The following is a 26934-nucleotide window of genomic DNA, read 5'->3' as shown; positions in this document are numbered from 1 at the left end:
GTTATTTCATGGCTTAATCTGAACTGGGAATCTGTCCCATAATTAACTATCTTCAATTCCACTGGTCAAAACATCCCCAGGCTGTGCGAAATGGTATGCTTACAATCTCATGCAAAACTAGCACTAACAAAATAAAAAAAAATCCTTCCAATAGCACCTTAGAGACCAACTAAGTTTGTCTGAAGAAGTGTGCATGCACACGAAAGCTAATACCAATGACAAACTTAGTTGGTCTCTAAGGTGCTACTGGAAGGATTTTTTTTAATTTTTTTTTTTACTACGGCAGACCAACACGCTACCTACCTGTAACTAAAACTAGCACTATGTGACATGGGATACTGTGCAGAGCAGAGAAAACATAAAAGGCAGAAACGTGAAAGATTTGAGCAGCAATGGGTTATTAAATGGGGAAGAGCATGTGGCAGGAAACAGGGAATAAGCTCGTATCTGGGAAGGATACATTTTAGCACCATTTTCTGATTCTACCACTCTGTACAATAAGACTAGCACTGTCGGAAGTACATATGAGCTTGGAGTTTGAATTTCTTTTGTATGGGTTTTTTTATATAAAAAAAATGCATGTACCATACATACATTTACAACAACTGCAGAAATACATAGCATGCGCACACGTACACACACACAACACATTTCACCAGGTCTTTTTCATTTTGTTTTATCCCAGGGCATGGGATAAAGGTAAGGTAAGGAGAGAGCTTTATCTTTAGACTGCTCAACACCCAAGGCAAGTTGGCCCTTCTGAAGTTTCCAGCAGCTGAATGGACAACACACTTCTCTCCTTCACAAGCCTGCATTGACACCTTCACCACCTGAAAAATGCCATACAACTCGAAAGGCACTCTTAGTAATTAAAAAAGGGGTGCTTGAATTCAGAATTATTTCAGGCTGAACACAATTTGGAACAATAATACTTAGGGTCAATATTTTGTATAGCTATCACGATCAAGAGCATTGGCCACTCTACTGTAGTCTTGGCAAATTTTGACAATTCACCAGATACACAAAAAACAACAATGCAGTATGTGGTGGTGGTTTGAGTGTCAGACTAGACCTGAGCCAGGGAATCCCCATGTTTGAATCCCCCACGCAACCATGAGGCTCACTTTGGGCCAGTTATTATCACTCAACCTGAACTATCTCACAAAGCTGCTGTCATAAGATTGGTTGAGATAGATGATAGATTAGATAGATGATAGATAGATAGATAGATAGATAGATAGATAGATAGATAGATAGATAGATAAAGGTAAAGGGGCCCCTGACCATCAGGTCCAGTTGTGTCTGACTCTGGGGTGCTCATCTCGCTCTATGGGCCGAGGGAGCTGGTGTTTGTCCGCAGACAGCTTCCGGGTCATGTGGCATGACAAAGCTGCTTCTGGCGAACCAGAGCAGCGCACGGAAACGCCGTTTACCTTCCCGCCGGAGCGGTCCCCATTTATCTACTTGCACTTTGATGTACTTTTGAACTGCTAGGTGGGCAGGAGCTGGGACCGAGCAACGGGAGCTCACCCCGTTGCAGGGATTCGAACTGCCAACCTTCTGATCAGCAAGCCCTAGACTCTGTGGTTTAACCCACAGCACCACCTGGGTCCCCAGGTAGATAGATAGATATAGATATATGCACTGTCCTGGGTCCCTTGAGTGGGTGGGTGGATAGATAGACAGACAGATAAATGCTATGTATTTAGTACCATCTGCCAAATAAAAGTTTCATGGGCATTATCAGACACTCTATATAACACACAACAGTGTTTCTATTTTTAATTACAGTATATCTATTTTTAATCCTGTATCACTCATTTGCCAAATACTTTTAAAGGGGGGTAGTTCTTGCATGGCAAGTATTTTATAAAGGCTTACTAGCATCAGCACAGTTTTATTTTGTAATCTGTTTTGAAATTATGTGGGAGGATGAAATATTATGATTACTTCGAATGATTTAAACTGCTCCCTGCAGTGCTGCATAGTGTACTAAATTCACTCATGTCTTTGATGCGTAAGCCAGGGGCTTCACTGGAGCAATACATTTCAGCATTGCTCTTATTTTTTTTCAATCTCTCTCTCTCTCTCTCCCCTACAGAAGCAAAAGACATAATATAATTAATTATTCTGTCACTCCCTCCAGCTACTGAACAGTTTACTGTACAGTGCATTTAAAAAGCCATCAGTTGAATAGTCCTTGATGCTGTATGGAAAACCTGGCATAAACAACTCCACAGCAACAGTTTGGGGTAACACAAACAACACAATTTCGTGAGATGCTAAAGTGTATACTTTAAGGAATTCTGAATTGGTCATTGACTCCCACCCCACCCAAATGGAAATACACTTACAAGACCAGCTGCTAGTAGCTACAGCATGTTTTAAAAGCTGTTTAGGAAAATGCCTTCAAAATGATGTGTGTGGATTTCTTTTTCCAAAGCATAACTGAGGGATTACACACACACACACACATATCGTGTTTCTCCGAAAATAAGCCATACCCCCAAAATAAGCCATAGTGATAGGCAGTTTAACCTTGTGGGTTAAACTGTACCATACTTAATAAAAAAAAAGACATTCCCCTGAAAATAAGCCACCGTGGGTTTTTTTTGAGGAAAAATAAATATAAGACGGTGTCTTATTTTTGGAGAAACACGGTATATGTTTCAGTCTTAAACTGAAGGCAACCCAACACAAAGCAGAATGATCTCACCGATCCTACAATGCTGATGTAGTGGCCAGAAGAATTCACAGATATTTAATCCAACAACTGAATTAAAAGCCTATTAAACTGATTGCTAGGCATTAAGGTGAAATATAACATAATGGCAGGGAAAAGATGACGAAATCATGGTGGGATCTGAAGTGTTGCTTCATGTTCGGGGTGGGCAACATTTCTTCCGTCAAAGGGCTTCATTCCTCAGGGTAATCTATTGGGAGCTATTTACCAACAGCAAGTAGAGCCAAAGTCAACAGTGGGCAAGACCAGAATCAAAATGTATGGGGTCAACATTTTCCCTCCTCACCTTTTCTCTTTCTGTCACCTCCTTATCTGCACCCCTTCCTTCCTTCCTTCCTTCCTTCCTTCCTTCCTTCCTTCCTTCCTTCCTTCCTTCCTTCCTTCCTTCCTTCCTTCCTCCCTCCCTCCCTCCCTCCCTCCCTCCCCTCCCCTCCCCTCCCCTCCCCTCCCTTCCCTTCCCTTCCCTTCCCCATTCCCTTCCTACTTGGGCCTGCCCAGTGGGCTGTCAGGATAGGAACACATCTCTCTTGCTAGACATCAGAAGTAAACATCCAAGGGGTGGTCTGATCTAGGCAGAATAGAGCAGAACTACTACTTTCCTCAGTTGGGACACTATACTTCTGTTGAAGTAGCATAGTGTTTGTTGCTGCTGCATCACATCGGCGACTCATATTAAGCTGGTGGTCTACTAAGACCCCTAGATCCTTGTTGTGTGTACAACTGGCATTTGTGCAGCTGGTTTTTCCTGCCTAAGTATATAACCTTGCATTTGTCCCTAGTGTAATTCATTTTGTTAGTTTGGCCCCAGTTCTCCAGTCTGTTAAGGTAATCTTGAATCCTGATTCTGTCTTCTGCGGCATTGGCTAATTTGCTGCAGATCTGATGAGCAACCCCCCCCCCCAAAAAAATACCTTCATCTATGTCACTTATAAAGACATTGAACAACAACAGGCCCTGGACAGAATCCTATGGCAACCCACTTGTAATTTGAATCCATTTGGTTTACTCAAGAAATGAGATTCTGGCTAAACATCCAGAAGAACTTTCTGACAGTAAGAGCTGTTTGACTGTGGAACAATCTCCCTTAGGAGGTGGTGGATCTCCCTTGGAGGTTTTTAAGAAGAGGTTGGATGGCCATCTGACATGATTCCTGTATTGCAGGAGACTAGATGACCCCTGGGATCCCTCTCAATACTACAATTTATATGTATGTGCATTAGGGGTATGAAGCAACCACAAGATTTGCCTTGCTTCTGTCTGTAGCATTTGGAATTCCCCCCTTTCCTCCATATTCTAGTGTTGCCTGCATGTATTGGCCAGTATTTCTTTTTCGTTTCTTTGTCAGATTTCTTTCTTTGCCATATTCTTTTTCTCTCGTCCCCTTTTCTCATATGCTACACTCACTTTAGTATTCTCTGCTTTTAATAAGAAAAAACTAAAACACCCTAAAAACACACCCCAAATTAAATATGTGGCTGCAATGCAGCATTCTGTATCTAATGCTGCTTCTGAGCCGAAAGATACAGTATCAGAGCCTCTTAACCTGAACTGCCATTATCCATTTACAGCCTCAGTGTCACTGAAGGATAAACATTTTTTTTAGATTAATGCAGCCCTCCATTCTTAACTCTGCTTCATCTACAAAGAGAAAACCAACATCTGAATAATAATTCTTTCAGAAACCTTTACTGAATATTATGGATATGCCCTTGTTCCAGCGCTGGTGAATGAAGTCCCCCTGCCCACAAGCCCTTCCTAGCAATTCCAACAAAAGATGGAAATCCATTATGTGCTCTGCTTTGCATATTCATATCTTCTCCAGATTGAATAGGGCAGCAATGTACACACAATAAATTCTTGTTCACCTTTGAGCCACACTGGTTTCTGGTAGTTCTTGGTATTTCATTGAACTCAATGATGTGTGTGTGTGTGTGTGTGTGTGTGTGTGTGTGTGTGTGTGTGTGTGTAACCAACTGCAAGAGTGCATACATAATCACTACTATTAATAAACTTACAGCATCTTCAAATTTTAATTAAATCTCACCTCACATTTGGTGTGCTCTGCTTCAGTAGGCAAGTCAAAGCAGCTCTGGAACTGGAAGCAGGATCTTCCCACACAAGTGTCCCCAGGTGTTTAAAGGTATGTGTCTACAATCACGTATGATAGTGACACATACAGTATGTTAGGGTTACCATATTTTGAAGAGCAAAAATAAAAAAGAGGACAGATTTGCCAAGACTCATTTGTTGGTGGGCCAGCAGGGGGAGGAGCAGGGAGGAAGAAAAAATCGTAATACTGTGGGTGCAGGAAAAGCTAAAACGTGTGTGGAAATGTTTAATAATGGAAACTAAACATGTTAATGAAAGTAAAAAAATAAAAATAAAAGAGGGGGCGATATAGTTAAAGGAAGAAGGGGATTCCCTGCCCCCGAGAGAAAAGGAGGGGGGAGAGAGATGAGTAAAAATGCAAAAACAAACCAAAAAAGGAGGGGGGGAGGTTTTTTAAATTTAATTTAATTCATTAAAATAAGGATAATGATGGTTATTGCCACATCCAGAGGTCGGAGCTGTTCCTTAGGGCTAGGGGAGCATCCTAAAGGGAAGCCCTCATTGTCTCAGGCTTCCCCTGCCATGTTCAGACTCCTCTGCACTCGCCCACCAAATAATAATAATAATAATAATAATAATAATAATAATAATAAGGACCAATCCAAGCAACCCAATGCAAAACAAAACAAATTATTCATCAATAGGACTGGGGGGGGGAGGTCCAATCCACAGCAACAGGCTCCTGAGGCTTAGCTGCCTGGTGATCGATGCAGCAGCTGTGGTTCAGGACCCTCTCCTGTCCCTTGTGGGTCTTGGCTCACAGTCACAGCTTTCTGGTGGTGGGTTTGCTCTCTCTGGTGGCGCAACCACTGCTTCCCTCACCTGCCTTCACAGACTGCCAGGGGGGCCATGGGAGGGGGGCTTGGAACTTGCTGGGGATTTGTGCCTCACTGCCCCCTGAAGGAGTGTCCTAGGGCTGCAGCCAAGACCCTAAAATTAGGGTTTACTGCACCTTGTCATTTGCCCAGGAAATGGGGAAAGCCAAGGCTGCCAGAGTCTCACCTTGGCCTGCCACCAGCCAGGGCTTCCCCACACACCCAAGTCCCACTAGAGCAGTGTTTCCCAACCTTGGGTCTCCAGCTGTTTTTGGACTACAACTCCCATCATCCCTAGCTAGCAACACCAGTGGTCAGGGGTGGCGGGAAATGTAGTCCAAAAACAGCTAGAGACCAAAGGTTGGGAAACATTGCACTAGAGCATGCCAGATCCTGGCCAAGAAAGCCCTTTCCCCACGCTGCTCCTGCTCCTTCATGCCCTGGTGCCAGCCATGCTTCTGCAGCTGCTCAATCTGGGCCAGGCACCGCAGCTGGGAGGCGCCCCAACGGCTTGGGGAGTCTTGGCGGCATGCAGAGGGAGTAGCCTCTCAAATGCGGTGCCTCAGGCTTGGACCCGGAGAGTCCAGAGGTAGACCTGTGGTGCCAGTACAAGGTGCTGAGCAAATGCCCCAGTGGTGGAAGAGCAGCGGGGATGTAGGGCGGGTGCCTCCGCTTCTGCAGCCCGGCACAGGGCTTCCAATGTGTGCCACAGAGCTGCAAAGCACCCCGCTCACCCAGGCGTGCCCCGCTGGCCAACATGCTTCTCAATGGCAGCGTCCTCCTTCCTCTGCTGGCCGAAGGAGAAGAAGACGAGGGCCACAAGGCTCCTGTCTCCACCGCCAAGGTTGGCCTGCCAAGGTTGACCTGGACATTTTGCCAAGTTTTAAAAAATCCCCCTGGACCCAGATTTTACACACACACACCCCCAAAAAAGAGGACATGTCCAGGAAAATCTGGACGTATAGCAACCCTATAGTATGTGTTCACCATTGCCATATTTGGACCTTTGATATTCCGTGTGGAATGCAGCATGGTGCTGGTTGTCCCCTCACTGGAAGCATTTCTGTTCCCCGATGGAACAATCTCCCTCCTCTCCTGTGTGCTGTTCTGGCATTTATCTCAACCCTCCAGGTATGGAGGTAGGGGTAGGAAAATGGAGGAGTCCCGTTGCACTAGCAGTCCTTGCACTGGTTTCTGCTAGTGGAACAGGTTAGTTGAATCCAGCCCCAATTTTATATCTATATAACCACACACACCTTTCAATTACAACTGTTCTTTTGGTTGACATGCAAAAACTATAAAAACAGTTTAAAATCAGAAGATCTACAAGATATAAGTATATCTATATATCAGTGAAGAATGACTACCGGGCGTGAGGCACACCTCCGCCCAGATCGACCGCGGTTTGATCACCGGGCATGAGGCACACCTCCGCCCGGCAAGCCACAGCTTGACCTTTGGGCGTGAGGCACACCTCCGCCACCAGGCAAGCCGCAGCTGTTTGAACAGCCTTGGTCTCACCTTTGGCTTTCTCAGTAGTCTGCCATGTCCTGTCTATGACCTTTTGCCTCCCTTTGGAGAAGCATGGCTCGCCTCCCACTTGTTAGGAACATGACATGGTGGAGCAGGTCTCGCAAATATCAGAGGAAACATATGTGTCAGCTCATGATGTAAAAGTGCTAAAGGTCAGACTCTTCCTACACATGTGCGTATTGTGCTAATAAAAGGAGCTCCTGCCGAGCTAGCAATCAGCTTGCTTACGCACAGCTCACCTGCAACAACTCCCTGACTTGTGTCCTTCACTTCATATCAGCACTTCCACTAAATCACTTTAAATCGGAGAAGATGTCTTAAAATCAGGACAATCAGCAATTAACACAAGCCAAACAAGTTCCACAACAACATTAAAAGATAGCATAATACTAAAGAGATTAGAAGAATAGAGTCCAAAGGCCTGCAAAATTCAGGAGTCTATCAAGAGGGGCCACTGCTGAGAAGGCTATTTCTCCTTGTTAGAGTGTTTGGTGAAGGGCCTCCATTGATCACCTAAGTACAGGTATACAGTACTGGATAGACAGGGTAGCAGAAAAAAGCAAATAAAATAAAATCTGTGCAATATAGCAGAAACAAAGCTACTTATTTTGAAGTGGGAGAGAAAGCTGAGAAATCATCCTTATCAATTCAGAAAAGCCCAAGTACATGCTGGAAGAGATAGCCACTTCCGCGCGTGCGCCGGAGGTGGGGTTGTGGGCTGCCCGACTGTACCATCGCGTAGGGGCTGAGAGTTCAGCCCCTGCGCGATGGTGCGCTCCCGCCTGCGTCACACCCCGACCGGCCAATGAGGCCGGGGGGGCGGGGCCACGCCGTTTAAAGGCCTCCGCAGGCGGGAAAGCTCCCTCTTCCTTCGCTGTTCGCCGGAGCGAACGGTTCACTAATTCCTTTTGCGTTTTCTCGTTGTTTGAATCCTTTTACTCGGGCAGTGTGTTTGCAGGCTGGTTTGCGATCGTCGACGGGGAGTGAGGCACGCTTAATTTCTTCGCCGGGGCAGTTTGGAGCAGCGGCGGGGACCCGCCAGTCAGCTGCTAGCGCCAGTCAGCTGTGCGGCCAGCTTTGCATCCGGGTTTCTCCTCCGGTGCCCCTTTGGGAAGCACGCCACAGCTGCGAGGATCGCCCGCCTGCCGTTGGCCCGCCGGTCAGCTGTTTCCCCGCGCGGCGGTGCACGGCGCCCATTGTTTGGAGTCTCGGGCGGAGGCGGCTGCCTCCACACAGTGCCTACTCTTCCCGCCGCTCGAGGCGGATAGGCAGAGCCTGCAGGGCTGAGGCGGCTGCCTCACTGCTACAGATCGTCAACGCGAAGTTCTCTGGTCTCATACGGGCGGTCTGGTGAGTTTGCTGCCTTGCCGGCAATGATCACGCTACTTTGGTCTTATTGATTAGCTTGCCCCCCCCCCAAGTACGTGGGGCACAGGGTCCTGGTGGGTGCTCTGGGTAGCGATTTCCCTGCGTGATTGATAGCTTCTTGTTGTGCGAGTGCAAGCTTAGCGGTGTGTGTTTGGTCTATAGCGGTGAGGGCACTGGGGTTCCATCAGCGCCATCTTGGTTGTGGGCAAGGACGCCGCCATTTTGTGAATCCTTAAAACCACGTGGCCGGCGCCATTTTGAGTGGTGCAGTGGTTATTAGCGGGTGGCTGTGTTCCAGCGCCATTTTGAGTGGTACGGTAGCCATTTTGAGTGTGGCTTGTTGCAAGCGACAGCCTCACAACCGACGCCATTTTGAGTGGGGAACTTTTGTGAAAACAGTCGTGGTGGCCATCTAAGCTTTAAAATAGGCCGGAATTTTGCGCAGCTGGAATCAGTATTAGCGCGACTCTATATTATATTAAGAGGGATAATAAATAATTAATACAGAAGGGAGTGAGACGCAGAACGCTTGAGAAGCCTTTAGGAGGTTTCTTTACCCGGCGGTCTTTCTGGAGTGTGGTTTCTGTTTACCCTTAGGATATAGTGGGCAGCGATTTATTTTAGCTACTTCGGCACAATTCCCTCTTGGAATAATTGATTAATTGGCACGGCTCTGAATTTCATTCTAATTGTCTGTGGCTCCGGTATTTGTTTGGGAACTTATTTACTTCTCCAATCTTCTTTACTCCCGGTACTGGTGTATGCTCACATAATTAATTGCGCAGCTTTTATTTAATTAATTGCGGTATTCAGATTATTTAGCAGCATTCAAATTGGAAATATTAGTACCATCTAGTATATTACTAAATATATATAATATTAAACACATATAATATTAAATACTTAATAGGTTGATCAGCCGGGATAGCTCAGTTGGTTAGAGCTTGGTGCTGATAACATCAAGGTTGCAGGTTCATTCCCTGTATGGGACAACGTTATATTAAATAACGATATATAGACATATCTCTACATATATATATATAGATATAGATATAGATATAGATAGATATATCAATACACGCACGCACGCACACACAATCTTAAACATATATACATATATATATATATAAAATAATAATAATAATAAAAATAAAAATAAATAAGACACATACACACATACACGCACACGCATACACGCACACGGACACACAAGCACATTTAGGACAGAGCAGGAAACTTAGGCTCAGCACCTTTCCGAGAATGGCTCCCAAGCGTGCACAGGGTAAGGCCCCTTCCAAGAGCCCTGCGGCCCAGGACAAGACGGAGGCCCTGGTACGAGCGGTCTCCACGCTGCAAAAAACTCAGCTGGACGTGTGCAAGCAGCTGGCGGCCATTGCAAAAACGCTTGCGCCCACGGTTGCCGCCACTCAGGAGGATCCTCGCGAGTTGCAGGAAGAGCCAGGTGAGTCACAGGATTTCATCCTTGACACCGGTTTAACGGAAAGCGATTTGCCATGTACCTCTGCTTCTCTGTTTTCCACCTCTAGTTCAGACCGGGGTAGCAACGTAAGCCAAGCCCCGCGGACACGAAGGCAGAAGGCGCACGCTAATGCCTCCAACTCCCAAGGGCAGGGGGAGGGGTCTCATTCTGCAGGTTCATCCACTCAGTCGTCGGCAGGTCACCGGGCGGACCAGCTTGGGCAAGCCCTGGTTCAGCAGGGGACCAGGGATTCCGATACGTCCGGGGACGAGGGTACTTCCAGACCGGGAGGAGGTACCGAGAATGAGCCAAGGATCGAGGGAGAGCGTCAAGGAGGGAAAGCCAAGAAGAAGACCGACAAGCGCAAGAGGAGCAAGGACGACTCGGACGATTCAGGTACGACCTCCGAATCGGATGGCGACATCCCGATGGAGGATTATTGGGGGATTGCGGAGGACCAGTCGGGCCTTCCTCTTTGGATACATAGGCGGAGATCGAGCGCCCATCGCAAGGGTTTTAAAGGGACTCTAGAATGGAGGGATGGCGCCTTAGTGCCAGATTCAAAATATGCCACCAATTCTGACACCGACATTTTCTTGGGTTCGCACTTGTCAAATAAAAAGAGGGAAAAGATTTTGAACGGGGATTTTGTTGACATTTTCACCCTTTTGCCTTTGTCGCAAACATTGGGAAAGGGCGAAAAGATGAAGAACTACGGTAGGCGCAGATATAAGACCCCCCGCGCCGACCGTACGTTTGAAAACTGGCTAGATGGTATCCACATCTGGGCGGCGGTCATCTCAGCGGCATACCCCAAGAGGGCCTTGCACTTGTGGGCTTATGTAGCTGACGTTAGGTTGGCAAATAAGATGGCTGGGGAGGCGGCGGCTTTAAACTACGATGAAGACTTTCGTAGGAACGCGTCTCAGAATCCTAAGACCAGATGGGATCAGCGCAACCAGCATTTTTGGAGTAACCACGTGGTCCCATACGTGGAAAGGAAGCAGACGGATCCCCCTAAGTTAGGCAGGTTTGAACCCAGGAGGGACCCGCGCCGCAGGGTCTGCTGGGAATATAATAAGGGCATCTGTCAGCGGCCCAATTGCAAATATACGCATGAATGTGAAAAATGTCTGGGACAGCACCCTGGAGTGTCATGTTTCAAAGGGAGGCAGTCCTTTCGCGGCGGGCGAGGCAATTCACACCAGGGCCCCAGACACACAAGTGGCGCCCCCCAGGGAACAGGCAGTAATCGGTTCTAATACATCACTCACCCTGGCTTTCTCCCCTATAAAGCTCGGCCCCCTAAAACTCCTTTTAGATCTCTATCCCAATAGGAAGGCGGCTAACTACCTCTGGGAGGGGTTCTCCTCCGGTTTTAGAATCCCAGTAAAAAGCCCACCCCTTTCGTGCAACCCCCCCAATCAGAAATCTGTTAGGGAAAGACCCGACATAGCGATTAAGAAAATCAGCAAGGAGATTACTGCTGGTCGGGTGGCGGGTCCTTTTGCAGTACCACCCATACCCGAACTCCACATTTCCCCTTTGGGTATAGTCCCTAAAAAAGCGCCAGGCGAATTCAGGCTCATTCATAATCTCTCTCATCCGAAGGGCAGATCCGTAAATGATGGCATACCCCCGGAGCTTTGCACGGTGAAATATGCTTCCTTTGACCAGGCAGTGAAGCTTGTAAGGCAGTTTGGTAAGGGTGCCTTGTTGGCAAAGTGTGACATCGAATCAGCATTTCGCCTCCTGCCTGTCCACCCGCAGGACTTCAGATGGCTGGGATTTCGGTTCGACGGGGCATATTTCATCGACAAAGCCATGCCTATGGGTTGCTCCGTGGCATGCTCTGCATTTGAGGCCTTTAGCACGTTCCTGGATTGGGCCCTGCGCTTTAAAACTGGCCTGTCTGGAGTCTCGCATTATTTGGATGACTTTCTCTTCGTGGCTAGGGCAAATAGCCCGGAGTGTGCAGGCCTTATGCAAGCATTCTCGGCCCTTGCTTACGAGCTGGGGGTGCCGTTGGCAGCAGATAAAACTGAAGGGCCCGTCGCACGTTTAACTTATTTAGGCATTGAATTAGATACAGTGGAGCAAACGTCTCGTTTGCCTGCGGACAAAATTAAGGGCCTTAGGGAGACTATTAGACAGCTCATCCCCTGTAAAAAACTTACCCTTAGACAAATCCAATCTCTCCTGGGTCACCTGAATTTCGCGTGCAAAGTAATATCGCCAGGCCGCCCCTTCTGCCTGCGATTAGCCAGACTTACGGCCGGTTTAACAAAACCCTTCCACCGGAAGCGACTCCCTCGGGGCGTTAAGGCTGACCTGGAGTCCTGGCTTACATTTCTAGAAAATTATAATGGGGTATCCCTATGGCAGGACAGCTTGGTTCTGCATTCCGATTTTCAGGTACAGTCGGACGCGTCCGGTTCTTTGGGTTTTGGAGTCTATTTCAAAGGTAAATGGTGTGCGCAGCGTTGGCCGACCAGCTGGCAGGGTACAGACATTACACGCGACTTAGCATTCTTAGAGTTCTTCCCTATAGTGGTAGCAGTGCACCTATGGTCCGGGGAATTCAGGGATCGACGAGTCTGCTTCAGAACCGACAACCAAGCGGTGGTCAGCGTCCTCGCTCGCCAATCATCAAGATCTCCGAGAGTGTCATCCCTCTTACGCCATTTTGTCCTACTAAGCTTGAAATTCAACATGCATTTCTCAGCCAAATTTGTGCCTGGGCTTAATAATAATATCGCAGATGCTTTGTCTCGCTTCCAGATGGACCGCTTCCGCTCCTTGGCACCAGAGGCATGCCTGTGGCCAGAGCCGTTCCCGGAACACCTATGGAACCTTGGGAGCGCGAAATTCTGAAGGGAGTATTTGCGTCGGTTGCCCCCTCTACCCTTAACTCTTATAAGCGGGCTTGGTCAGATTTCAATAAGTTTAGGCAGAAAGGAACCACGGGTCCTACTCCTGGTCCGCCTTCCCAGGAAGAGGTTATGCAATACATAGTGCATTTGAGGAATCTGGGGCGAGCCGCTAAGACCCTCCAAATCCACACAGCAGCCATAACATTCTTCTCAAAATCACTTTATTTCATAGACCCGTGCGATAACTTCCACTTGCGCAGGGCTATGGAGGGCTGGCGTCGGCTCCAGCCTCCAGCCAGTGACAACAGGCGGCCTATCACGTTTGACATGTTGGTTCAGATACACAAGCAATTGCGAACCCTTTGCTGGTCGAAATTCGAGGCGCGCTTATTTTCAGCTGCGTTTTCGATGGCCTACTTTGGGGCGCTCAGAGTAGGGGAGGTGGTCTGCGAGGACCAATCAGACGGTGTCACGCGGGGTATTTTAATAGGGGATGTGTCACTGTCCGACACCCAGGTTCTAGTACACATCCGACGTTCAAAGACCGACCAGAAGGGAAAGGGTGCCGTGGTACGCCTCCCTGCGACAGGGGCCGTGGGCCCGTGTCCAGTAAAAGATACCAGGAGGTTCCTTCACCTGCGCCCGGCGGGCCCAGGCCCCTTCCTTATTCACCCGGACAAGGCCAGGCTTACCCGCCAGCAGTTCACCAGGGTCCTGCGCAAGGCCATCGCCTCTTGCGGGCATAACCCCACCGAATTCTCGCCCCACTCCTTCAGGATTGGTGCAGCTACTTCAGCCATGCACCTGGGCCTTTCTTCCGAGAGGATTCAGGACCTGGGAAGGTGGAAATCAAACGCATACAAAAGGTACATTCGTACGTAGCTTACAGCTGATCCCAGGTTGTCATTCTTTGTTTTCCAGGTGGCCAGATAGTGCGCGTTTGGATAGCCGGGCACAGCGTAGTTCACTGGGCCCGCGAAAGGGCGATTGAGGTGGGCCTGGGGCACGGGCTGGGCCTCCCAGCATCCGTCAGAGTGTCTTGGATTGCAAAGAGAGGCATGAAGTGGAACGAGCTGTTACCGACCCTCGAAGGCCGGGCTGCTTCACTAGGCTACCCTGACCTGTTGGTGCTGCAGCTAGGGGAGAACGACCTTGCCTACCGTAACGCAGTGGACTTGAAGCTGAAAATATTCAGTGATTTTGACACCCTACTGGATTCCTGCCCGGGGATGACGCTGCTTTGGTCATCCCTGCTTGAGAGGCGCGTTTGGCGCGATGGACGTTGCCCGATCGCTATGAACAGGACTAGGCGGCGCTTGAATTCTTTTGTGATCCGCAGAGTGTTGTCCTTGAATGGCCGAGTAGTCTCGCACCCAAGCCTAAGACAGAGTGAAGCAGCCCTGTATCGTCATGACGGTGTACATCTGTCGCCTATGGGGAATGATATCTGGCTCGGAAACATAATTACGGGAATCCACGATTGGCTACATGTTAGTGTGCATAACTAGGCGAATAAGGGATTAGGACCACAGCCCCCCTTAATAAAGTTATAATATTAAATAATTAAATAATGTTTGAGTTATACCCACAAGTTGGCAAGAGGGTACTACATGTGAGCGGATTGGCGGCGAGCCAGGGGGGGCTCGAGTGGCGGTTAGGCGTTGGAAATTTGCATAACAATCAGTTGGAGGAGGGGCAAGTACGTCATCAGCTGCCCTATCTTGGAGAGGTAATTCCGTTAAAGGATTCCGGGGGCGAGGCTTGGTCCTGAGCCTGGAGTTGCCTGGGCCGTAAGGCACGCCCCATCGGTGGCCACAGGAGGAGCTCTAGTAGATCTACGTCGCGGGGCTCCTTTCTGGTGGTTAACTTCTCACAGACTTCAACACACGGGTTGGAGTCAGATATAGTCTGGTAGGTTCCAACGCCTAAGCCAATTCCGCTCTACATGCATATTTAATAAAGTTGTGGCCTTAACCACCCAATTAATTAAATCTTAAACCTGGTGTCATGAGTCTTTATTCTGGGGAAGGAGGGCATATAGCCACACAAAGCCACTTCCGCGCGTGCGCCGGAGGTGGGGTTGTGGGCTGCCCGACTGTACCATCGCGTAGGGGCTGAGAGTTCAGCCCCTGCGCGATGGTGCGCTCCCGCCTGCGTCACACCCCGACCGGCCAATGAGGCCGGGGGGGCGGGGCCACGCCGTTTAAAGGCCTCCGCAGGCGGGAAAGCTCCCTCTTCCTTCGCTGTTCGCCGGAGCGAACGGTTCACCCGCCCGCCCACCCCTTAATAAGAGGCAAGGGGACGCTGCTATGGACGTCAGTTGGTTGCCCTGGCTGGCCAGGGGGCTGGGTAGGATTTTTCCCATACTGGGTTAGCCATGATGGGTTTTTCGCCTACCTCGTAGCATGTCGTCACAACTTAGGTTAGGCGGTTAGGCGTTGGAAATTTGCATAACAATCAGTTGGAGGAGGGGCAAGTACGTCATCAGCTGCCCTATCTTGGAGAGGTAATTCCGTTAAAGGATTCCGGGGGCGAGGCTTGGTCCTGAGCCTGGAGTTGCCTGGGCCGTAAGGCACGCCCCATCGGTGGCCACAGGAGGAGCTCTAGTAGATCTACGTCGCGGGGCTCCTTTCTGGTGGTTAACTTCTCACAGACTTCAACACACGGGTTGGAGTCAGATATAGTCTGGTAGGTTCCAACGCCTAAGCCAATTCCGCTCTACATGCATATTTAATAAAGTTGTGGCCTTAACCACCCAATTAATTAAATCTTAAACCTGGTGTCATGAGTCTTTATTCTGGGGAAGGAGGGCATATAGCCACACAAGCTGCAGTCTGAAGTCATGAAAGCTTTAGAAGTCAGAACAAGAGCGCTTTGAATTGGTCCAGAAAACTATTTGGATTCAGTGGAGATGAATTAATAATAATAGGATGAACAACCCCAACTTACGAACTTGATTCTCTAGGGGAAGTACAACCTCCTCAAGAACCACTCCAATTGAATTTATACATTTTATTAACAGTATTCATTTTAATATGTAGAGATGAGATCTGGTCCAGAGATCCCGAGAGTAGAATTCCACCCATGGAATCTCTCTCACACACATAAGGAGGGAAAGATGATTTCTCACTTCTGCCAATTTTCCCTTCCCACTGTAGTCCTTCAGAAATCTGCTCTGAAACAGTATAGGAAGCTATATAGAAGGATGCAAGGGGAAAAGAAAATTGGCGAAAGTCATCTTTTCCTTTTCCTTTCTGTAGCTTCTGCTGGATCCCCTGACTCAGTTTCAGACCCAGCGTATCCCTTCCGCAAATGGAAGGATGCCCCCTCCGTTCATAGAAGGGCTACTCTGAATCCAACCCAAAATACTCAGCCAGCAGCTTCCTGTATATTATAAAAACACATTTGGGGACAATATCACAGAAGGCAGCTTTAAAAGCAGAACAGATACAGTAAAGCTAATTTCAACATGCTGTATCAATCTATCTTTTCCTTTTGAAACTCCTTAACACTGAAACTGAATAGTTTTTAAATGGTCCAGGAGCTGCCTGGGGTCTTAAATTTATCAGGCACCTTCTCATGCCCTTGATTTGTCCTTAAAAAGACTCTTTACAACAATGAGTCACCGTTTTCCAGCATTCATATGGCCCTCAGTCAACTAAGCAGAACAACACAGAATTAATCATACAGCATAAACAACTTGGATGAAAATATGGAGGGGATGCTCATCAAATTTGCAGATGACACCAAACTGGGAGGGATAGCCAATGTCACAGAAGACAGAATCAGAGTTCAAGATGACCTTAACAAATTGGAGAACTGGGCCAAAACTACATAACAAAATGAATTTCAATAGGGACAAATGTAAAGTTCTATTTTTTTTAATGCTTTTTATTAGTTTTCTTACATTTTACAAATAGTTCCATTTCTTACTAACAAATTACAGACACACACAAAATAAAAAAACAGGAAAATAATAAAAAGGGAAGAACATCCATACATTCATAAATAGGGCGTGTTGAATTTTTCATCTTTAAAAATCCTGATTTGAGGGGTGTTAAAAAGTTGTGGTATGATAAGGTAATTTGAAATATATTTTGGTTCCTTGTAAATATTGAGGTCTTGCTTGGTAAATCTCTATGTGAAAAGTTCCTACTTTTTAACATTTTTTAAATTTTCCTGTCATTTATAAACATATAGGCTATTCCCCAATTTTGATGAAAACAGATATTGATAAGTGTCTAAAATTGATTACAAGATACAGTGGTACCTTGCAAGATGAAATTAATTTGTTCTGCAAGTTGCTTCATATAGCAAAAAACTCGTCTTGCAAAGCATGGTTTAAAATTTTGCCGGTTTACCCGGTCTACCCATTTAGTTAATGCATTCCTATTTGTCTTGCGAAGCGCGGTCATAGGAAACTTTGTCTTGCGAGTCGCTTCGCGCAACGCAAAACGCTTTCATCTTGAGAGTTTTTCATTGCATGAGGCATTCGTCTTGTGGGGTACCACTGTATTGTAGTTCTCTTATATATGTATTGTAGTTATCTGTACTATTAATATTAATATTATACAACAGTATGTGATATCTTTTTTGCTTTCTTCCAACAGTCCACCCACTGAGGTCGTTGGGGTTTCAAAGCCGAAATGCTCTGACAAGTAGATTTCTCATCTATCTGAGATAGACAGAATGGGGTGGCATGAGGACATCTAACCAGCCCTAGCAATTGTCTTCTGTGTTGCATTGGAGACTGGGGGCTGGGGTCTTGCTTGTATATGTTACAGAGCATCTCTGGTACCAGAACAATTGTGTGGTCATCAAAGGAGCTGGGATCCTCACCCACCAACATCATTTTATTATACTATACTATACTATATTCTCTCTCTCTCTCTCTCTCTCTCTCTCTCTCTCTCTCTCTCTCTCTCTCTCTCTATATATATATATATATATATATACACACACACTATATTCAGCAGAGAATTGTGTCCTTTTGTTGCTCACTCCCACCCTTTGCAAACAGAATTTTATTCCCATGAAGGAGAAAAGCATGTTTTCTTTGAAGAATAGCTATGATGATAAACACGATAAGGAAGTCTATGCAGAGGACTGGATAAACTACTTGGAGGTGTTAAAAATACACTGTAAAGTAGAGCTACCAAAGTTCAGTCGAGTGACGGTCTTTCCTTATTGGATAAATTGGGGGTGCAAAAACAGCATTCTGATAGTGTAGGATTAAGGCTGTTGGGCAGGCACCCAATCTTAAGATAAGGATTGCCACATTTTAAGAAAGACAAGATTTTAGTTCCTTCAATAGTAGCATGCATAAAAAGCATTATGGTAACCCTTCTATCACAGTGATGGAAGGATGGGAATACTATATATTCTCCTGCTTCAGAACCATTAAATGAACAGAAGTCTTGACCTGCATGGAATATGGTTTCTCTAAGTCTGACACCATCTTTGTGAGGGTCAAGAGCAGGCCTTTAGATTCTACAGGAATCAAATTTTAACAGTGTACACTTCTTTTGAAGAGCATGGTCCAGGGGGCTTCTGCCAGTGGCTCTCCTACTCAGATGTGGGCCCTCAGCAGATACATGATCATGTGACACCAGACCTTGAAATTGTTAATTTATTTTTCTTTTTTCACTATAATAGGGCGTTATAAGATAAAGCAGGCATCCCCAAACTTCGGCCCTCCAGATGTTCTGGACTACAATCCCCATCATCCCTGATCATTGGTCCTGTTAGCTAGGGATCATGGGAGTTGTAGGCAAAACATCTGGAGGGCTGCAGTTTGGGGATGCCTAAGATAAAGTAATGATATGTTGTTACAGCTGGAAACAAAATTTCTTTATATTTTCGCTTGTATAAAATGACTAAAACATTAACTTCGCTTCAAAATGCGAGTTTTCGGCTTTTTTTAAATGTATTTCAAACAGATCTCAATTTACCAAGCTAAACATCATCCAATCATAAAAATAATTGCAGATTTGGATTCCTCATGTGCACTAACATATTTTTAGAACCCCTCATTGAGCAAATTTAAAAAAAAAAATCGTCCTTAAATGACACGCCCTATTCATAAATCCCTAAGTTCTTAAAAGAAAATGTAAAGTTCTCCACTTAGGCAGGAATAGCCAGCTGCATAAACAGGGGTACCTGGCTTGCCAGTATTTATTGAAGGACCAACAACAGAATTTAACTGTTCCTTTTCAAAAACTGCTCCCATGAAAGCAAAAGTCATTCCTCTTACTATCAACAGCTTAATATGCGTAAGCAGTTGTAATTTCATCCATCCAAAGGAAACCATAGAAGTAGTAACATGCTAATAATGCAAAGATCTATCTGTGACTATTTGTGGAGTCAAGGATAGTGTTAATTTCCACTCTAAGGGAAATTTCAGACATGCATTTAAAAAAACCAACGATCTACCTTGGCAGCCAGGGTCAAGGTGACCTGTACCGCAGTCCAATCACTGAGTAACATGCGCTTTCCAAAAGCATTATTTAGTATTTATCACCTTTTATGGGTATTGTTCACTTGAATAATTTCTGGGCATGTCATACGACTCAAATACTGTATTGCCTTTTGGTGGTTCATAAAATTACAAGGGCCAGCTATAATTATAGCATGTGGATTTTTGGCTTTAGGAAAACAGGCTCTAAGAAATTAAAGGCAGAACGTTGTATGTTTTCCAACCAAATGGAAATGGACAAATTGACAAAGAGAACGTTCAGAGCTCCAAAATTTGCAGAGATAAGGAGCACTGCAAAAGGCTTTCTGGTCAGAAGCAATTTTTACAAGTAACTAGAGCTGCACTCTGGTTCAGATCTGTTAAGCAAGGGTCACAGTAGTCATATTGCCCACCTATTAGTGGAGTTTAATGGCTCTCTCTGTTCTGTAGATATAGTGGAAGTGCTTCTAGTGTCAACAACTTTTGGATTTGAGAAACATTAAGGTCTCAGTTACTCTTTTTTAAAAACAACAGCAGCAATACAAAAACAACAACAAGCACTTTTTGCATATACTCCTTCCTAACAGAAGATTTCAAAGGATTGTGAAAGAGCATATTAAGCACTTATAAATACAAATTCAAATGTGCGTAGTGATGTGCTCATGTGCATAACATATTCTCAAAATTATTGTGTGCATTATTTCAATGGCCTAGATAGGGAAAAACATGGCAGGATAAAAAGCTGAAGCAAAGGTAAATTGTGCATGTGTAGCAATCTTTAAAAAGTCTAGGCTGTGTAGACACCACACATTTAAAGCTCATTACTTTCCCCCAAAGAATTTTAGGAAATGCTGTTTATCCTCCACAGAGCTACAAATCCCAGCACACTTAACAACCTACAATTCTCAAGATTCTTTGGGGGAAAGTAATGTGCTTTAAATGCATTGTGTGTATGCAACCAAATAAATGAATAAATATGCAATGGTAAAATAGAAAGGAGAATTCCCTGGATGTCTAGATCCAGGTTTGGGACAAGTACTCTTAGGTGAGAAAACCACAGCAGAGATTTAAAATCACAAAATATGCAGCAAAGTAAAGTGTGGAAATATAGGCTGTTAGACCTATAATATACCCCCTTCTAAGTTGCTTCCAAAATTACCCACTTCCCTTAGCATAGAAAGAGACCACACATTTGGCAAGTTAATTTTTTTGTTTACTTAAAGCTCTTCAAAGGTCAGATTCATGTGCTTTCCCATACAACAGCAATAAAAGACAGGCAGCATAACTAAGTTTCAGAATGGTGAGAGTTTCACATTATTTGTATAGAAACACAAAGATGGCTTGGTTAAGTCACACAGTCTAAGCTTGAATCATCTTAGACATCCTGCACACTGTCATGCCAGAGCAGTACATGCTCTGGTTATCTCCCACTTGGAGTACTGCAATGTTTTACACGTGGGGCTGCCTTTGAAAGTAACTTGGAAACTAAAACTAATCCAGAATGTGGCTGCAAGACTGGTGATTGGGAGCGGCCACTGGGACCATATACCATTCCTAAAAGATCTACTTTCATGGGCGTACCCAGCAAGGGGCAGGGGGGCAGCTGCCCCCCCCCAGAAGCAATTTTTTAAAAAATGGTTATAAAGTGATGAAACGAAACAAAATTAGGTAGGGTGATGGCAAATAATCAGTTGCTTACCACACTGAATCAGTTGCTACCACAGCGACTGGTAGAGGAATCTATGTCAGCCAGCCATTGGGATTCAAGGGAGGGAGAGGTCTCTAGCAGGCTCTAGCAGAGAGAAGAGGGAATCTTCTAGAGGGGTCTAGTGAGCTCTGCGTCACTAAACTGAGCCACCCGCTATTAGTTTACCTTCTTATTTACATTTAGAAGACATCGAGGCTGCCTAAATGGATATAAGAAACTGGTTCCAAAAAGGTAAGTTAAGAAATTTATGTAGAAAATTAAATTTTAAAGGGTAAAGACCTGGCTCAGAAGTACAATGGGAGAGGACAGACTGACTGGGTTGTGTTTGATGAGGAAAATCAGGACTGGATTGAAATGAAAGCTTTGAACAAGTTTTCTTCAAACCCAAGAACAATGATATTAGTATAAGACATGTAACTAGAATAATTTTTTTAAAAAAATTCAAGCAAATAATTGTAATAACTACCATAATAAAGCACTGCTATAATTATATATTATTATTTTTTAAAATTTTGGTTTCATTCGCCATTTCCATGGCTCCCCCCCCCAGTTTTGAACCTGGGTACGCCCCTGTCTACTTTGGCTCTCCAAACACCACTCAAAGTGTTGGTGCTGATCTTTAAAGCCCTAAATGGATTTGGTCCTGTATACCTGGATTTGGTCCTGAATACCTGAAGTAGGGTTGTCATATTTTTTTAAAAAAAGCAATTTTTAATGAAATTCGCCCAAAAATAATCAACACTTCTGACATGGGTTGCCATATGTTCAGGTTTTCCTGGACATTTTCATGATTTTTGGAAATTCTGCCCAGACGCTATTTTCAATGGACAAATCCCAGATATGTCCGGGAAAACCCAGACATATGGCAGCCCTACCTGAAGGAGCGTCTCCACCCCTATTGTTCAGCACAGACACTGAGGTCCAGCGCCGAGGGCCTTCTGGCAGTTCCCTCATTGCGAGAAGCGAAGTTACAAGGAACCAGGCAGAGGGCCTTCTTGGTAGTGGTGTCTGCCCTGTGGAACGCCCTCCCACCACATGTCAAGGAAATAAACAACTATCTGACTTTTAGAAGACATCTGAAGGCAGCCCTGTTTAGAAAAGTTTTTAATGTTAGATGTTTTATTGTGTTTTTAATATTCTATTGGGAGCTGCCCAGAGTGACTGGGAAAACCCAGCCAGATGGGCGGGGTATGTATGTATGTATGTATGTATGTATGTATGTATGTATGTATGTATGTATAAATGAATGAATATAATGCATACTGATTGGGTTCACATGGTGGAAAGAGGGAGAACAAAGAGTTTGGTAACACTTCCTCCCAAGGTGAGGGTGTGTGATCTAGCTAAGCCTGGCAGGTCAGCTTACTCTATGTTCTTAAACCCTTCATGCATTCATTAATCATGTTGGTTATATGAGGTTGAATTTATCCCACAGTTCTCTGAGCAGAAACATGTAGTTCATAACAATCCAGAGAAATTTCAAAGAAAAATAATTATATAAGCTTTCCTCTTGTTGTTGTTGTTTAGTCGTTTAGTCGTGTCCGACTCTTCGTGACCCCATGGACCATAGCACGCCAGGCACTCCTGTCTTCCTCACCCAACGACAAATAGCACCGCATCCTCACACTCTGGATAGTCTGTTTCAAATGCACTCTATGTTATTCATATTCAAATTATTATTCAGGTCCCAATCTAATCTGGGTATTACACTTTCAGAAGAAGAGTTTGAATTGGATCTTGGTTTGTTTATTATATTTTTATTAGCAGATAAAAGTTTAAAAGTGGAAGCATCATCTGTCATGTATATGCTATTCAAGTCGATTTTATAAGGTGCATTTCAAGACACCCTTTCTTTCTGGTGGTCACCAATAAAGACATAGAACCTCTTGCCTGGTTGCAAATCAAGGGAAGCAGCTGCTATTACTTGCCAGCTATTGCTACCTCACAGCCACCCAAGAAACTCCGGTTGTTCCCATTTTACAGAAGGCACATTGGGTGACAACCAGCATCTTGCTCAAGTTTACACAATGGCTAAGTGGAATATGAACTCAGTACTTCTAGTTTCCATTACAAATCTCTATCCGCTATACTTTTGGGTTCCAGACCAGTTGTATAATATTAATTCATGAATTTTCTGGATGAATCCAGTCTCAGTGTAAATGTTTGATTTATTTTGGGAAAAATAGCTTATACAATATTTAATATTTTAAATAAAATGCTGAAGTGGCACTGAGCTTAATTATTTAGCTTCTGACACATACCCTGCTTTAAAAATTCAGCATCTTACTGCAGATCTAAAAGACTTCTCTATAAATAAATCATTATCTTTGAAGTAATAACAATTTTTTCAAAAAATACTCCCAAATGTTTTAAGCAGAGCACAGGATGTACAGTTCTGTTCCTCCTCAAAAAGTATGTGACTAAACAATAATAGTTATGGGTTGCACATAATTTTACATAATTTGGGGCATATTACAATTGGTACCTAATACAAAAATAGAAATATGTAACATGATTTCATGGCACTTTTTCTGCAATAAATGGAAAACTAATGATTAGATGGCAATTACATAAACACTAGGAAAAATTGCTTTATCTACCATGTACCTATCCCATAACTTGTATAAATTAGAATGCATTATAATCAGCAGCGTAGCTAGCCGCCTGACTGCCCGGGGCGGCAAACCCCATCACGACACATGCGTCATGACACACGATGCATGCGTCATGATGCACGATGCATGCCCATGCAGGAGGGATACGACGCGGCGACGCGGCAACACAGCAGGCAGCAGTGGCATCCGGCAGGCCTCCCCCTCTCCCTCTGGCTCTCCCTCCACCCGCCCTTACCGCGCTCGAGGTGGTTCTCCTCACAGCCAGTTTGCGCTGGCTCTGCAGGGGCTGGTCCTGCTCACCCGCTGCCTGGTTTTCTTCAGGGTTATCGTGGAGGCGGGTGAGGGTTGCGCTGCCAGCGGAGGGCGGCTCCGGCACGGAGGAGACACCGTGGAGGAGCCGGGCTCGGAAGCCGCCAGAGCTCTTTCTGCAGCACACCCCAGCCTCACCTCCACGTGGGCAGTGAGGGGCGCTTGCTCCACGCAGCTCCCCCACTCGCTGGGGCGCCCCGAGGGAACGGCGCCCAGTAGGAAAGACAGCTCTGCTCGCGGGGTTTGCCGCAGTGCTGCCTGGCAGATGGCTACGCCCCTGCAGCCAGAACATTGGGGCTTCTCCTCTATGGTGGCGACCGTCAGAGGTGGTCCAGCCTGCTGCCCCCTGCCCAGCCTGCCACCCGGGGCAACGCGCCCCCTGCCCCCCCATTACTACGCCACTGATTATAATTTAATAAAATGCAGGAGAATGCATATTAATTATGAAGAGTATATAATAGGATGCTGCTAGGTTAATCTTCATAATTACAAATGCCAGCTTTTGAACTACAGTGGAACCTCGGTTTATGAACACCTCGGTTTATGAATTTTCGGTTTATGAACGCCGCGGACCCATCTGGAACGGATTAATTCACTTTCCATTACTTTTAATGGGAAAGTTCGCTTCAGTTTATGAACGCTTCAGTTTATGAACAGACTTCCGGAACCAATTACACCCATGTTTCAGTTTATGAACGCTTCAGTTTAAGTACTCTGCGGACCCGTCTGGAACGGATTAATCCACTTTCCATTACTTTCAATGGGAAAGTTCACTTCAGTTTATGAACGGTTACTCTGCGGACCGTCTGGAACGGATTAATCCACTTTCCATTACTTTCAATGGGAAAGTTCGCTTCAGTTTATGAACGCTTCAGTTTATGAACAGACTTCCGGAACCAATTGTGTTCATAAACCGAGGTACCACTGTAAACCACTTCCTTGCACTGCTAACACAAGCTGATAATTCATCTAAGCAGTTATTTGCAGAAATCTTGCATAAATGCCTGAGGAGAATGTCAATTTTGAATCCACAAATGCTAAGTATTATATACAACTGTCTCTTGTGTTCTTGTAATACACTGAATATCAAGGAATTCAGTGACAACCTGTAAATATTACCTTAGCTTTCAAACTTTAAACTGTAAGTTACAACTTCACTATGGCAAAAATTCTAAAACATTTTGGATGCTAGCATGTTGCAGGTATTCCTGTATGATACCGATTGTCTAGATCAGTGTTTCCCCAAGTGGGTGATACTGCCTCCTGGGGAACACTGGAATGATCCAGGGGTGTGTGTTAGTAGGTTCAGATACAATTGGGGTGGGTGGGCACTGAATAAAAATAAGGGGGCAGTAGAAGCATAAAGAAGAGGAGAAAATTCTGAAAAACCGTTTGTACATGTTTCCTCTGTTATTAATTATTCTGATCGCCAGGTGGGGTGCTGTTGCAGGATGGTGACAATGCCTCCTATGGATCTGGCAGTCGTGCTGGAGGTAAGGGGTTTTCCCGGTCTTGGGTGAACCCTTGTTAGCTTCACCCAGGCCTAGGAAGTGGATCACAGCTTGCCCATCTATTTGGCCAATGGCAGGCGGGCTGTGGCTCTGGCCCTGAAGTGGATAGGGCTGCGCCCAGGAGGGCGCTGACTTCCCCCCCCCCCCCTGAAAAGTGGGTGGTTTGGGAACCTCTGCTCTAGAAACATTTCAGTCGGGCTTTAGACAGTGCTGGGGGATTATTGATCTGTTCCTTGGGGAGCATAGGTGTTCTTAATCGCTTAAGTATTCTTAATCACTTACCGGTGAATTTTGTATTGTATTTTATATTTCTAATAGAGTCTGCAGACCATCCAGGGGATTCCAGTATATAGGAAATATATAAATGACATAAATAATGATTGCAACTTTCAGAAATTCAGTTCTACAAACCTTTTTGTACATTAAATGCAGTTCTGCTATTATGGCTGCCAGATCATAGGCAGAAATGCTTTAGAAAACAGGATTTTTTAAAAAATCTATGGTGTTCTCTGAATCATGAAAGAATCATTAGGTAGTGATTTGGGGATGGGGGTAGAGATGTAGCATGGGATTTGGTTTAATTGTTTGCATTGCATGGCGCTTTTTGCTATATGGAGATTCTCTCCATTTATGGTAGGCATGCTGTTGTACGTTTAGGGTAGAAATATCCGGTGAATGGATCACCCTGTCTTCAAGGTAAGCATTGAAGTAGATGTTCTTTTGCTCCTTCCAACTTTGATTCTATGCCATAGAGATGCTGGGGTCCAGTGCACAGTGAAGGACGTTTAGAAACTAGGAACCTCCTTTAATATAAGGGTGTTCTGAATCTAATCCTATCCTTGTTTCATTTAGCATCAATCCTGCAATACTTTACATTTGTTAACAAAATGAGAAAATTCCATGATGGGTACTTTTTAAAAAAATGCTAGAAGGCATTTTGTTTTGTCCACATTGTAACTAGCACATAAGTAGTTTTCACCCCCTTTTGAACCAAATATCCCCAGGAACACCTATGTCAACACAGCCTGAACGGGGTATTATATGCTTTAAAACAACAACAACAACAACAACAACAACAACAACAACAACAACAACCAACAATGTGTTAAAACATCTTTAAGGAAAGAGCAGCAATTAAAATAAAAATTTCAATGCTGTGAGAAAATTGCTACAAAGGTAATCAGGCTGCTTTCTTAGCAATACAAAGGGAATCTTTGCCACTGTTCTGTCTAGATTCACAGCAGTTATAGATACATTTAGCTCTTGGGAGGATTCATCTTTGCTGCACAGCTGTTTTCTCAGCAAGAGGAAAGTGTCAGCCTCCTGGAGAGTCTTAATTAAATAAAAGGCTATTCTGTAAAGTGGGAGGAGAATTGTTAAGTCATCAGCCCTGCATTAACTTCCTTTGCTATTTGA

General features: G+C 45.1%; 1 protein-coding gene across 14 annotated transcripts in view; it reads right to left on the bottom strand.

The window, feature by feature from the left end:
* ATP2B2 (ATPase plasma membrane Ca2+ transporting 2) overlaps positions 1 to 26934 on the bottom strand; it is a 377677-nt gene that overhangs the window by 94597 nt on the left and 256146 nt on the right. The window lies entirely within an intron of this gene.

The sequence above is a fragment of the Zootoca vivipara genome, chromosome 2 (assembly GCF_965207765.1).
Source record: "Zootoca vivipara chromosome 2, rZooViv2.hap1.1, whole genome shotgun sequence".
In the NCBI taxonomy this organism is placed as follows: Eukaryota; Metazoa; Chordata; class Lepidosauria; order Squamata; family Lacertidae; genus Zootoca; species Zootoca vivipara.
This window is presented reverse-complemented; position numbering and strand designations above follow the sequence as displayed.